This window comes from Lithobates pipiens, unplaced genomic scaffold (genome assembly GCF_037356315.1).
Source record: "Lithobates pipiens isolate NorthernLeopardFrog02 unplaced genomic scaffold, aLitPip1_a1.2 Scaffold_8, whole genome shotgun sequence".
NCBI lineage: Eukaryota > Metazoa > Chordata > Amphibia > Anura > Ranidae > Lithobates > Lithobates pipiens.
Genome location: NW_027507903.1, coordinates 477,994,467 through 478,009,531, shown reverse-complemented (window position 1 = coordinate 478,009,531; position 15,065 = coordinate 477,994,467). Strand labels below are relative to the sequence as shown.

At 46.0% G+C, this 15,065-nt stretch overlaps 1 protein-coding gene across 3 annotated transcripts in view; it reads left to right on the top strand.

The window, feature by feature from the left end:
* Positions 1 to 10,674: 10,674 nt before the first annotated feature.
* The window catches only part of LOC143960304 (GTPase KRas), a 113,370-nt gene continuing 108,979 nt past the window's right edge, over positions 10,675 to 15,065 (top strand). For 2 of the 3 annotated variants that reach the window (XM_077468743.1, XM_077468742.1), the window contains exon 1: positions 10,676 to 10,823. The gene's annotated coding sequence lies outside the window, so the exon portion shown is untranslated. Of the gene's footprint in view, positions 10,824 to 15,065 lie in introns of all 3 variants that reach the window. The other variant, XM_077468740.1, reaches the window with a different exon arrangement.

Here is a 15,065-nt window from a genome sequence, read left to right as displayed (position 1 = left end):
TTAAATAAATTGATATTTGAAACTGGAATAATATTTGTTTTCATTTACTGCTTGGGTTTCTTTTAGCTGTCTGATAGGTTTTTATTTTTGTTGGGCCTTTTTCTTCAACAGTGCAAACCAAATTTCTTTGAGACATGAGGTGACAGTCTCTTCTTCAGATAATATTATTATTATGTTGTGGGTCTGCTACACACACACACCTTGTTTTTGTTGTTAATGCATGTAGTGCATTGCTGACAAAAATATTCTTCATTTTCAGCACCATGACAGAAATGTGTGGAGTCATGAAAATGGTGTGATTGGGGCAAATTAAAAAGCACTGTGGGTATTATTTACTAAAGGCAAATCCACTTTGTACTACAAGTGCACTGCAAAAGTGCACTTGAAATTTCACTTGTAGTGCAATGTGGATTTTCCTTTAGTAAATAACTCTGATTGTCACAGAAAACACCAACTTTACTACAAAAACTGCTTTTGAGCATTGAAAGAAGAAGCCACACATTGTTGATAAGAATAAAACTTTTAACATGTGCGTTTATAAAAGAGTTTTTCAACAAACCAACGTATTTGGTGTATATAACATTATTTTTGGTAACTTTAATATAACTAGCCATTTCTGTTAAAACGGGCATGTTTCAAAGCATAATAAAACATACACAACTCAGGAACTTACAAAGTTCAACTTTGAAAAGTGAAGGCAATATCAGACATTAGTATGTTCAAACTGTGTTGATACAGTGTCACCCCCGTAAAAGCCAAATTTGGAAGTTGCAACAAATTGTGATTCAGACTGGGAATTTTCCTCCTGATCCCATGCCTAATGTCAACATGTGCTATCTCCCATCAAGGGGGATCAATGTATTTGTTTTGGAGGTGCAACCCCTTTATCTCAGCCACTTTAGTAGCAAGGAAGGGGTTGCACCCACAAAACGCGTACATTGATCCCCCATGATGGGAGATAGCACATGTTGACACACTGTGTGCATCTTCCAAATTTGGCTTTTGAAAAAATTTTAAACTGTTTTTTAAAATCTAGCTAGTTTTGTGTGTTTTAGATTCTCCGTAAAACATCAATGATGTTCTTCATTTTTTTGTTGAACATCATTGATGTTTTTCTTGATATTTTCTAAATCGCGATTGCACCCCATTATCTCCCCGATGAGGATCTGGGCACTTTCACTGGTAAAATTACATTCTTCTTCTACAACATTCCACAACATCCACATCACCTAAAAATAAACAAAAAAAAACACACAATGTATTATAAAAATGCAGGCATACATCTATTACCTGAAGCTGTGGTCTCAGACACTCACCTGTTGTGGTGACGATTTTGCCTCCTCCTTTGCTTCTGGTGTTGGTATTTCCCCTTCTTTGGGAGGTGTGGGGTCCCTGGTGTCCTCAGACGTCCCGAGTCTTCTCTCCCCTATGAGAATGTAAAAAAGGAATACTTAGCACACTGATATTTGAGGGCAGAAATAGGAATACGAAACATTGCTTGGAAGTGTCGAACAATTGTCTTTTTTGGCAGAGTTGAAAGCTAAAAACATTATTTTTTACACTTTCTAAAGCTGGAATGCTTACCTGTTTTGTGCAAGTTTCACTGATAGAGACAACCCTATCATATCCACTGGAGCACATGTGTGGGACACCCTAATAAAAAGGGTGTTCTGGTGTCCCACACTAGTGCTCCTGAGCAAGGGTCAAGTCCTGGGGAAAAAAGTGTGGGAACTCCCACCCAAGATCCACTCCCTCACCAAAAAAAAAAAAAAATGATACGCTCATATGCACAAACACTTCAAAAGTGGTATTTTTCATCCAATTTTCGTATTTTGTGTATGAAGCTTAAGGCCCCTTTCACACATGCGGACGATATGTCCGTATTTCATCCATCCGTTTGCGGATGAAATACGGGCATACATTCATCCCTATGGGATAGCGGGTGTCTGCGGATGAACATCCGCAGACACCCGATATCGTCTGCCTCCGCTACTGTCAGATTCTGCAGACGGAGAAAAAACCTATTTTTCTATCCGTCTGCAGAGCGGATCGGATGAACACGGACAGACGGTCCGTGCTCATCCGATCCCCATAGAGGAGAGCGAAGAGCTGACAGGGCGGTCCCTGCACAGTGTGCGGAGACCGCCCTGTCCACCGCCGGCTCAGCGGGGACAACGGAGCCATCCCCGCTGAGCGAGCGGATCATCACGGGGCGGATCATTACTGATCCGCCCCGTGTGAAAGGGGCCTAACTGTTAGTACATAAAAAACAAAACAATCCTCAATAAACATAAATACGGTAATTCTCCGAATAATCAGCATTCATTCAATTGTGCTTCCATGCAAATGTGAACATCATGTTCTGATCTTTATTGGGGAATGTTATTTTGTATATTGAGTGTTTATGTGGTGAGTTTACACTTTTCATTGAACAGAGTTTGGATAACACAGGGTTAAACGGAAAGGTCATAAATGAACTGCACATTATCTGGACATCTGGGAGATAGTGATGTGTTCCTGCTTAGGATATGTATGTTAGCTTGGGGGGCTGCAAACTCTGCAGGGCTCCAACACACACTCGCTGCTATTCCAACCCTTCACATATTTCCACATAAACTTCCCTCCTGGCATTAAACTTTGCCAGGTATTGTGCTCAGCTTACCACCCCAAACTGATGTTCCTCCCTCAGCTCACCTTTCTCCCTGCATGTCCTGTGAGCAGAATAGCTGTGCTCCTCCTCTGGGTTCTCTCATTATATGGCACTGAAAATAGAGGAGGGGGGATTCAGCGAGACACACAGAGCAAGTATGCAGGAGACTGGGGGGGAAATGAGGAGACAGAAAATCAGGAGGGGCCGGCAGGGAGGAGAGCATCATGAGAGGTCTGACTAAATACAATCTGTTAGCAGCAGGGACCTGATCCACCCGTCGGCTAGCTGTGATTGACAGGTATATCAAAGAGGAAGCTGTCATGGGACCCCCTACTGGAAACGCCTGAATGGTCAGTCCACCCCTGGTGTGTGGCACAAACTATTACGAGCTGTGTCGGCGGCTGCACCTGCCACACAGCTCGCATACTTCAAAGTCTTTCAGGACACAGCTGCTAACGGGAACTGAGTTCCTGTTGTGGAAAAAGTACAGGAACTCCGTTCCCATGCGTTCCCACAGGATTTGAGCCCTGCTCCTGAGTCCAGATGTGTAAACAGCTGCTGAGTGTCCTCTCCTTTACACTGAATCAAGTTTGCATTTCATTCTAGTTACAAACCCATTTAGACAACAAACTTATTTGACTAGAAATTGGCCTGAATAAATGTAGTTAACTGCAATTTCACAAAACATTGTATTTTAATGGTCGAACGAACAATGTTTCCTACGACCGATTTAACCCATGAATGATTTACCCGTGGCCACTTTAAACTGTACAACACTAAAGAAAAGCACGTGGAGCAGTATGCAATTAATAATAATAATATGAACACACGACAAATACTTACTTTTTTGAAGAACTCGCTTGATCTTTCTGTACTGATCGTGCTCCCTCAGTTTCAGGTCTGACCAGCGTTTCCTCAATTGATCCTTGGATCGTCGTACCCCCAAATTCTTCTGCAGACTCTTCACAACTTTAGTCATGATCTTGGCCTTTCTCATATTTGGGTTTGGGTAAGGTCCATACTTCCCATCATAGTCGTTCCCTTTCAATATGTCCACCATCTCCAACATCTCTACAAAGGACATATTTGAGGCCTTAAATCTCCTCTGGGATCGGGACGTTTCTGGCTCCGGGCTTTTCTTGTCCTCCTCGTTGCTGTAATTAGCATGCACCTGCTGTGTCTCCTCCATGTGCTCTCCCCACTGAACCAAAAGAGAAGGGGTGGGGAATAGACTAGAAAGAATGTCGGGGCGGACAAAGTTTCACACAAGCGCAGTGTATATAAAAAGTAACACGCGTGCGTCATACGTACGATCTATGAGTGGAGAAAGAAGTAGCGGAAGCGCCGATCGTTCTAATGAAGGTACAATTTTAACTTGGTACATCACTGACCTATACCGCTTCTAGATTGAGGCTTATATTGGGACAAGATTAGAAGAGTTTAGCCTGAGATTAGGGTTTGTCTTGTGTTGTGTCTCGCAGAGAATATGGATCCATTCAAAGACAGGAAATGTATCCCCATCTTCATTGATATGTTCAAGGAGCTGCCTTCCTGTGGCAGGTGAACCACCTGTTTTATAAGAAGCTAAGAAAGAGCTTGCATTTTGAAGCCGATGATCCCCATGGCAGATATCACCTATTTGAAGGCCAAAATTGGTATCATGAGGAGCACATATCTGAGGGAGCGCAAGAAGGTCCAGAATTCCCTGAGATCAGGAGCGGCAGATGCTGTTTATGTACCCAGACTGTGGTAATATGACAGACTGCATTTTCTGGCAGACCAGAGGGCACCCATGCCAGCACTCTCCACTCTTCCTTCAAGGCTTCCTTCCCCCCCAGATGAGGCTTCCGATGTCCAACCTTGGCCTTCCAGGCAGCAACATGTGGAGGAGCCCAGCTTGAGTCAGATTGTTCAACATATTTATTGTCATAAATTTAATGATGTTAACTAGATGTTATTATTGATCAGTAAGTTCTGATTTAACCAAGTGGTTTAGAATGATAGTCTATTTATTAAAGAGGAAGTAAACCCTGATGAGTTTACTTCCTCTTTCATTCCCTGCAAAGGTAAAGCATAATGGACTACTATGCATCGCATAGTAGTCCATTATGTGTCACTTACCTGACACAGGAGCCAGCGTAGTCACCGCTGTCCCCTGTAGTCCGGCGCATCCATCTTCCCTGTGGGTCTCGCTGCTCCGCCGCTGTCATTCGGCGAAGCCACGATGACGTCACTCTCACGCATTCGGACGGGAGCCGCCACTCACAGCATATCGCTGTTGACCGCGGTGCGCTCAGTGCACCTGCGCGCGGCTGTCTACGGCGCATGCACCGTAGACAGTGGTGCCTGTCTTTTGGCAAATATCTCCTAAACCGTGTAGGTTTAGGAGATATTTCTTGGACCTACAGGTAAGCCCTAATCTAGGCTTACCTGTAGGTCAAAGTTGGTTGTAAGGGTTTACAACCACTTTAACGTTCAATTTGCAACAGTCATGAGCTCAAAATTGTGTGATTGATGACCAAAAAACTAAAACTATGTTCCATTTTCATACACAGGAAGACCTCACCCGGGAGGAGGCTGTGGCAAGTGGCAGCCAGGAGGTCGACCATCGCCCTCCTCCTCCTCCACCCCTGCCACAACTATAACAGCAGAGCCACAGTCTGGCAGGAAGCCTGGAAGGAAGTATCTAAGGAAGACAAGAGTGTGATGGCATGGGTTCAGTCTGGTCTGACAAAAGATGCAGGCTGTTATATGACCACAGCCTGGGGACATAGATGTCATCTGTTGCTGTTCCTGATCTCTTGTACTTCTGGACCAGACTGTACTTCCTTATATATGGACTCCTCAGGCCACCAATTTTGCCTTTAAATATTTGATGTGTGCCCTGGGGTACAAAGGCTTCGCCAATTTCAGCAGTTTCTCCAGCGTTGCCTTCCTCTTTATTTTCTTATGACCCCCTAATAAAGGTGTATTTATTTTTTGGAAATACTTGCCTATGTGTTTTAATACTTCAAAAAGCACATTTTATTTGTGAGTAGGCAGGTACATTTGCTAAATACAATGTGAAATTAACAAGGCACACCAAACAACCTCCTTGAGGTTTCAAAATACAAGATAATAATGGACTTGTGGAAAGCTGACACACAAAACGCACAAAAAAATTATGGAGATAACCTAAAAAAATTAATTAATGGAGATTTTGAATAAAAAAACAACCACAAAATACTTAAAAATATTAAAACATAAAACTAAAATAATTATTCGGGAGATCTGACAAAGAAAAATATTATATTCGTGAAATCATGAAAAATAATAAAGAAAGAAGTTTGTGTGAATATGAGCAGCAACACATCTTCATTCTTTTAGCATTATAAAGAAAAAGAGAATGCTCTGCATTAAACTATTTTTAACATTGCAGTGTGACAAATGTGCTATATCCATTACGAACGCTAGTTTTACCAGACCGAGTGCTTCCGTCTCGTAGTTTATCCTGAGCATGCGTGGCACTTTGTGCCTCGGACTTGTCTACACACAATTGGAATTTACGCGATCGGATTTTGTTGTCTGAAAATTTGAGATCCAGCTCTCAAACTTTGTGTGTCGGAAATTCCGACGGAAAAAGTCCGATGGAGCCCACACACGATCGGATTTTCCGACAACATGATCTGATCGCACATTTTCCGTCGGAAAGTCTGACCATGTGTACAGGGCATTATGCCACGTACACACAACAGGACTTTCTGGCAGACTAGGTCCGAAGGTCTTCCCGACGGACTTTCGGTAGAGTTCCAACGGACTTTCCGAAGGAACGGACTTGGCAGCACACGAACTGACTAAGTCTGTTTGAAAGTCTGTTTGTTTTCAACCTTGATGACGTAAGACGGAACTAAAAGGGGAAGTTCAATAGCCAGTAGCCAATAGCTTCCCTTGCATTGTATTTGGTCCGTCAGACCAGCATACAGACGAACGGTTTTCCTGATAGGAATTGAGTCCGTTGGACAAATTTGAAACATGTTCTATTTCTAAGTCTGTTGGGATTAGCCCACACACGATCGGATTGTCTGACGGACTGATTCCGTCGGACCTAGTCTGCTGGAAAGTCCGGTCGTGTGTACGCGGCATTACACTTTTGAAGGCCCTGGAGCACCAGGAAAATGGAACCGACTCCAAAATGACCCCATTTTGGAAAGAAAACAACCCAATGTATAATCTATGAGGCATAATGAGTCTTTTAAACATGTCATTTTTTTCTACAAGTTTTTTGGTTAATGTGTAAAGAAAATTAAAACGCATTTTTTTTTTTACACAAAGCTGTCAATTTATACAATATTTCTAACACATAGCATGTACATATCAAAAATTACAACCCAAAATAGATTCTCCTACTCCTCCTGAGTATGAAGATACCACATGTGGGAGACTTTTACACAGCCTGGCCACATACAGAGGCTCAACATGCAAGGAGCACCATCAGTTGTTCTAGGGGCATAAGTTTCAAATCTAATTTGACTACCTGTTACACTTTTGTGAGGCACTCTAGTGGCATGGATGAGCATGAATGGGGATGGATGAGCCATGGATAGGAATGGCTGAGTACGGATGGGATGACTGAGCATGAATGAGTATGGCTGGGTTCGGCTGGATATGGCTGGGTATGACTGGGTATGGCTGGGTATGGATGGGGGTGGATGGGATGGCTGAGCATAGATGGATGAGTATTGCTGAGCGTGGATGGATGCCTGAGTATGGAAGGATGGCTGAGTATGGATGGATAAATATTGATGAGGATGGATGGCTGAGTATTGCTGATTATGGATGGGGATACCTGTAGATAGGATGACTGAGCATGGATGGATGGCTGGATGAGGAAGGAATTGTCACATATTGGCTCTGTGGGCACTACACATCCAGCCCACAGGGCTGCTGCACCCATTTTCTCCCCTCTCCGCTCACACTGTACTGATCGGTACAGAGAGGGAAGAGAGGAATCAGACATGATGCCGGTTTGTTTTGACGGAGCAATCACGTGGTAAACGGCCGCTGACAGAGGTCCCGGATACTCCCGGGTGTGCACCCCAAGGGGAGGACGTCAATGTATGCGCTGTAGCTGTCATTCGGCTATAGCGCAGTCGTTAACTGGTTAAAGCAGCTGTACAAAGTAAAGGAAAACCTGAAAACATGGCTTTTTGGGGTTACTTGAGGATCGAGGTTGAGAACCACTGGTCCAAAGGGCACATGCCTGACAAAGGGGTCATGCATGACTTCCAATACATTGCACTTGTCTTTGTGATGTGATCCATCTGCAATAAAAACCCTTGGATGGTGATTGTATGTAGATCCTTGGTCTGCTGGCAAATACAGACATTCCAACCTGCAGAAACTCATTTCAGGGAGGTGGCGATTCGCACCCGCAAACGAGCCCCACCCCCTGTGGCAAAATATGATTTAAATCACTTTTTCAATATTTTTTCACAGTGTTTCTGGCGAAGGGGGTGAGGGTGGGGGGGGTATGTGGACGGTGTCAGAAGTTTTTATTTTATTTTTAGTAATTGCTTTTTTTTACAATTTAATTTGTTTTTAATTTTTTTTTCACAAAGCTTTTTGGGGGGAAGGGGTTGGGGCAGTGGACAGTGTTGGTAGGGCAAGGGAGAGTGGTATCAGTAGTTTTTTTTCTATATTTTTTGGGGGGCTTTGGTGAGATGTCAGGGGTCTAAACAGACCCCTGACATCTCCCCTTTGAGACAGACAAAGGGACTGAGGACACAGATTTCCCAGTCCCTTTCTCTGCACTAAAGATGAATGAATAGGAGTCAGAGGCTCCTGTCCATTCATAAACTGAGCAGAGTAAACACAGTTTACTCTGCTCAGTTATCACAGAACACAGGAGCGATCCTGCTCACTGTGTCCATTAACTAGTTCCCCCCGCAGCCGGTGGGAGAGGAGAGGAAGGGAGCTGGCTGCAGGGGACGAGAGGGGCCAGAGGGGGAGGGGGAGCGGAGAAGGTCATGGAGGGGGACGAAGGAGAACGGGGGTGGAGAAGGACATGGAGGGGGCCGGAGAAGAACGGGGGTGGAGAAGGACATGGAGGGGGCCGGAGAAGAACGGGGGTGGAGAAGGACATGGAGGGGGCCGGAGAAGAACAGGGGGGGAAGAGGGACATGGAAGGGGCCCGGAGGAGAACCGGGATGGAGAAGGACATGGAGGGGGCCGGGGGAGAACGGGGGTGGAGAAGGACATGGAGGGTGTAGGAGGAGAATGGGGCTGGAGAAGGACATGCAGGAGGCCAGAGGAGAACTGGGGTGGAGAAGGACATGGAGGGGGCTGGAGGAGAATGGGGCTGGAGAAGGACATGGAGGGGGCCGGAGGAGAACAGGAGTGGAGAAGTACATGGAGGGGGCTGGAGGAGAATGGGGTGGAGAAGGACATAGAGGGGGCCGGAGGAGAACGGGGTTGGAGAAGTACATGGAGCGGGCCGAAGGAGGACTGGGTTGGAGAAGTACATGGAGGGGGCTGGAGGAGAACGGGGTGGAGAAGGACATGGAGGGTGCCGGAGGAGAACGGGGGTGGAGAAGGACATAGCGGGGGCGGAGGAGAACGGGGGTGGAGAAGGACATGGAGGGCGCAGGAGGAGAACGGGGGTGGAGAAGGACATAGAGGGGGCCGGAGGAGAACGGGGGTGGAGAAGGACATGGTGGGTCCTGGAGAATGGGGGTGGACAAGTATATGGAGGGGGTCGGAGGAGAAAGGGGGTGGAGGGGGTTGGAGGAGAAAGGGGGTGGAGAAATACATGGAGGGGGCTGGAGGAGAACGGGGGTGGAGAAGGACATGGAGGGGGCCGGAGGAGAACGGGGTGGAGAAGTATATGGAGGGGATTGGAGGAGAAAGGGGTTGGAGAAATACATGGAGGGGGCCTGGAGGAGAGCAGGGGCGGAGAAGGACATGGAGGAGGTCGGAGGAGAACAAGGACGGAGAAGGACATGGAGGAGGTCGGAGGCGAACGGGGGCGGAGAAGGACATGGAGGAGGTCGGAGGAAAACGAGGGTGGAGAAGGACATGGAGGTGGCCCAGGAGGAGTACACAGAGCAGATGGGGATGATCGGTGTGGCTGGAGGGACAGCTGTGATCACTGATCTCCCCGTATAGCTTTTTAGTTGACAGCTGCGGGAGGGAGAGAAGGAGAAGTGGCTGATAGCTAAAAATCTATACAAAGGAGATCGGTGATCACAGCTGATCCCCGCCGCACGATCATTCCCGGGAGATCGGGAGTCGCTTGCGGGTGTGGGCGGGAGCCGCTGCAGAAATTCGGGAGTCTCTTCCGGGAGACTTGAGATGTCTGCAAATATATACCCTGCCTACCACACAACTAGAGTTGGCACATGTCCAGGATTCACACGGATAGTCCGGGTTTTGAATCAGGTGTCCGGGTTTCAGATGGACAAGAATGTAGCTCGGAACAGGGCCTGACGGAAGTTGAGGAGGCACTATGTTTTTTACATTACTATTCTCTTTGGAGCGCCCAAAGGTGTCCCAGGTCTGATACAATCATATAGTGTATGGTAATTAAAATGTTGCTGTGCACCACTAAAGGTTTCAGGTTTGGTTTAAAGAAAACGTGTCATCCTATATGCACAACGCTGCACCTCACTCACACGCCAGTCACGTTTTCTCTTACTCTCACTGGTTACACATCCTCTTTACTACACTTCAATGACAATGACCTCTGACAGGTCGTACTTCTTTTACTGGTTCGTTTTAGGCCCCCTAATAAGTGACACTGTTATTAGTAACTATGGTCAACATCGACTCTTCCCACAAGCGAGTTTCGTCCTTCGCAGTACGCATGCTCACTTTTGCTCGCTCCCGCCTCACCTCGCAAACGCCTTCGGCGCTCTCTGGTACCTGTTATAGTGCAAGCGCTCCCTCTCGGCTGTGTTAGAAGGCGTGGCTTGCCGCTCAGCGGGTTGGGTCGCCGATGCAGAGGGGTGTAGCATTCGGAGCAGAGCTCCCTCCCGCTGGCCAATAGACGACGTGGATTGGCGGTGACGTCAGGCAGAGCGGCCGGAGTATTTATAGATCGTATTTAAAGAGCCCCTGGGAGTCTCCGGAGCGGCCTGAGTGCGGCCTGCAGGGGAGAGATATGCAGCTGTGACCGGCTGGGCCTTGGAAGTAGACGGTGAGTGCTGGACTAGGGGTCTTATCCGGGAAAGATAGTGGGTGTGAGGTCACCGAGGTGTTCCGATACTATAGTGTGAGGCGGACTCCCCCCTTGTTATTGTAGGCTGTACCGGGTAGCTGCTGTGGCCCCTTGAAGAGTACAGGTCCCCTGGTTATGGTTGAGGGGCTTACTGGGTTATGGGGCCCCCTAGGTGTGCTCTGAGGCCTGTGGAGGGAGGCGGGCTATATACGTGAGGGATTCAGACAGGGTTCCATGCAGTCTATTGAGGGGCACAGTGGGGGGGTTGGAGGGGCCCAGGGAATCTGGAGTTACATAGAAGTCTCCTGTGGTCTTTCTACTTCTGTTTGGGCTCCATGTTTTCTTTGTGTAGGGGGGGGTGGGGGAAGGATCTTGAAAAGGCTTCTGGTGCTGCAGTGAATGGAACCACTTAGGCCCACAGTCTTGGAGTAAGAAGGGCCTGATGATTCATAGTTTACCTGGAAGTTCCTATGGTTTCTACAGAATTGGGAGGACAAGGTAGCTTTCTGTAGGATCCTGCTGATCTTGGACTGCAAAGTGGCCTCCTTGGTGTGGGGGAGGGGGTAAGAAGGGCCCTTGTGGGCTTTCTAAGGATTGTGCTATCTGTTCTCCTGTTTTTTTGAGGGGCTGTGGTATTTTCCTGAGGGATCAATGTTGTCCTGCACTATATGTACCCACAGTGAAGGCCAGGGTTCAGGTTTAACCTAACTTCAGGCACTGATGATTCCATATGGGCAAATCTGGCCTGTTTCCTCTACCCCCGCTCCCTCCCATGTGCAAATCTGATAATGGGGCGAATGGCCAATCAAACTGGGTGGAAGTTGTTGCCATAGCTGACCCATGGAAAGCAAACCATTTCCATCAACTCAGCAGGTAATGGTTTGCTTGGAAATTGATTGTATAGACTGCAGATGTTCCTTCAGTCATCACCAATCATGGTTGGGGAGTACTTTTTGTATGGATCCAGTTTTCTGTCATAGGAAGTTGGGGGTTGTGTCCTGCTTACCTCCATTCTAAAGAATGATTGTTGGTGGCTGCCCTTAGGTCCATGGAGGGCAGAGGTCTGATAGCTGTGTGTGGCTGTTAAGCCTGGTACACAGGCGGAGAACATCAGACGAATGATTGTCTGTCTGGGGTTTTTTATTTCTCCTCCATGGTAATCTCATAACGAAAACTAGGTTATGAAAGTTTTGTAAGACGGAATACAACTTCCAGGGATGACTTCATGTGTTTCGTTCCTGCGCATGCATGGCCTTTGTCTCTCCTCCCCCTCTTTATTTTACATTTTTTTGGACTACTGTACTGATTGAAAGTGTGTGTGTGTGTGTGTGTGTTAGTTCTCCGTTAAGCAAAATTATCCAAAGGGACAAACCCAAACTTGTGATCGGCTTTTGAAAGCTGTGTACTCGACTCTTGGCTTATTGAACAATTGTTCTGAAAGTAGGGCCCCCCTGTGTACTAGGCTCTTTTCCATAAAGAGCTCCAGACTTTGCCCAGGCCTGACAAAGCTTCTGATATCTGTGTATTGGCCCTGGTCTCCTGAGTGCTCTAGGTGTAGCTCTTGGTGGTTCATTGGGTCTTTTTGTATAGTTAGGCACGTAAACAAGATTTAGTACCAATCTTTAGATCCGTTTAAAAAACATTTTCTGATCAGTATGCCACTGTCCAAAGTGATTCTATTACTAAAGCTTTACAGGCTGCTGAGGTCTTTTCACACCTATGTGCCATACTGGACACATATTGAATAGCCCACCAAAATCAATGGAAATGCAACTATTTAAGATGTTTCATAAAACATGGCCACATTCCTCGACTCCCCTCCCTATTTGCCTGATTCATAGGCTGCTTGTCCCTGGATCGTCCAGATTTTATAACTCGGTGTTGCTGTCTCTCTGCCCAACAGCCATGCTGTCTATTCTCCTAATTCAGTTATCTGTGAATGGGATCTCTGGATAGTAGTCCATTGTTTACTTCTCCAGCCCCATAAGAAATAGGCAAAATACTTTATATCGGGGGTACTGAATCAAAATTCAAGGAGGTCCAACCACAAGCTCTTTAGGCCGAGGTCCGAATTGTGTCTGTAACATGAAAGATTGTGTGTGGGTTTTATATTTTTCTTTTTCCTTTTTTGCATGAGCCACACTTTTGATCCTGTTTCCTCTGCACACTCTGGTAAATCTCTGTAAATTTAAATTGGCTGTGCCCCTACTAGAGTAATTCATTACATTGGGTGCCCCCTTAAAGTGGAGTTCCAGCCTGGATTAAAAAAATTAAGTCAGCCGCTACAAATACTGTAGCTGCTGACTTTTAATATATAGAACACTTTCCTCTATAGAGAGCCCGTATGTTGGTACTCTAAGCTGACCCATCCATCGGCTCTGGGTGCATGCGCCAGCATCCTTGCTTGCGGGTTTCTTACTACACATGCGTCAGTCTTGCTGCACTTTATTTGAATGGTCCCACTGTCTTCTGGGAACTGTATCTTCCAGAAGGCAGCAGGGGAGGTGCTGTAAACTTATCCCAGCGGTGCCCTTGCACAGAAGTGGGAGTACAGAGGAAGCAGATAAGTTTTATCATTCTACACAAGGGCATACAGTAAAAAGAGATGCATCTTGTAGGACCATGGTGCTACATATAAATTAAACCTATTTATAAATATCCAAAAATGAAACACCGCTAATAACCTAAAGATAAATTCTAAAACCTATACACCTCTGGGAACTATAAATATTAGCTGCCTGTTGCCCCAGCAACCAATGACTGCTGAGGGGCAGAGGTATGGTACCATTGATTCATCAGGAGCCAGATTAAAGTGGTTGTATACCCTTTTTTGTAACTTTTACCTACAGGAAAGCCTATAATAAGGCTTACCTGTAGGTAAAAAAAAAATATCTCCTAAACCGTACAGGTTCCCCTCGTTATGCGCCACTGACTGCAGCGGCGCATGCGCACGAGGGGATTCTCGGCCTGAAAATCCGGCAGCGGCCGGAAAGAAATCTCCCGCGCGCATGCGCGGGAGTGACGATGTCACGGCTCCGGCCACTCACAGCGCCGGAGCCGTGATACCCGGAAGAAACGCCGAGGGAGCATATCGGCTCCCTCGGCGTGGATCGTGATAGATGTCGGGGCCTCGTTCTAAGGTAAGTATTTCATAATGGGCTAGTATGCGGTGCATACTAGCTCATTATGCCTTTTGCTTTGCAGGTGTTAAAAAATAAAATAAAAAAAATAGCGAGTTTACTACCACTTTAAATTCATACAGTGTATGGGCAGTGTGGCCTGTAGTCTAATGGGGCCCCCTGATGAGCTCACACCTGATTAGACAATGGTGTCTTCACTCTAAGATGTGAGTTTTATCATGTGATAAAAAGCTTACCTCCAATTGTCCAGTGCTATGTAAATACAAGGACCAGAACACAAGATGTGGTTATGTAGATATGAGCACTCATGCAAGCCATCTGTTAAACAGGTTGCAAAGGTAGGCATTTTTTTTTTAGATTGCACATGGGGGCAAATTTTGGCCAGTGAGGATGGTATTAACCACTTGGCTACCAGTCATTTTTTCAGCTTTCAGCGCTGTTGCACTTTTGACAATTGCCCGGTCGTGCTACTGTACCCAAACAAATGTTTTTTATCATTATCTTCACACAGAGCTTTCTTTTGGTGGTATTTAGGGTTGAGCGAACCTGAACTGTAAAGTTCGTATGGGACTTTTGGGCCCCCCGAACAATTTACTGTATGTTCGGTATTGGCACCTTTTTAACAGCTGCAGGTCAGCCAAATAACATTAATTTAACGTGTGTGCTCTTAGAAGCCATCACAGCCATACCTACTAATGGCATGGCTGTGATTGGCCAGTACAGCATGTGACCCAGCCTCTATAAAAGCTAGAGGTGCATGTCACTCTGCTTTAGATAGATCTACCTTGATACTGTTGCTATATTCTGCTATTCTAAAAATAGCCATTTAATATATATAAAAAAAATTTTTTTTTTTTTTTTTTTTTTACACTGTTGTGCTATTCAAAAAAATAACTTGGGACAATTTTGTTTTTATAGCATTTTCTGCATATCTGGTATACACCCTTTAACCACTTGCTTACTGGGCACTTAAACCCCCCTCAGTCCCAGACCAATTTTCAGCTTTCAGCGCTGATGCACTTTGAGTGACAATTGCGCGGGCATACAACACTGTACCCAAATGAAATTTTTATCATTTTTT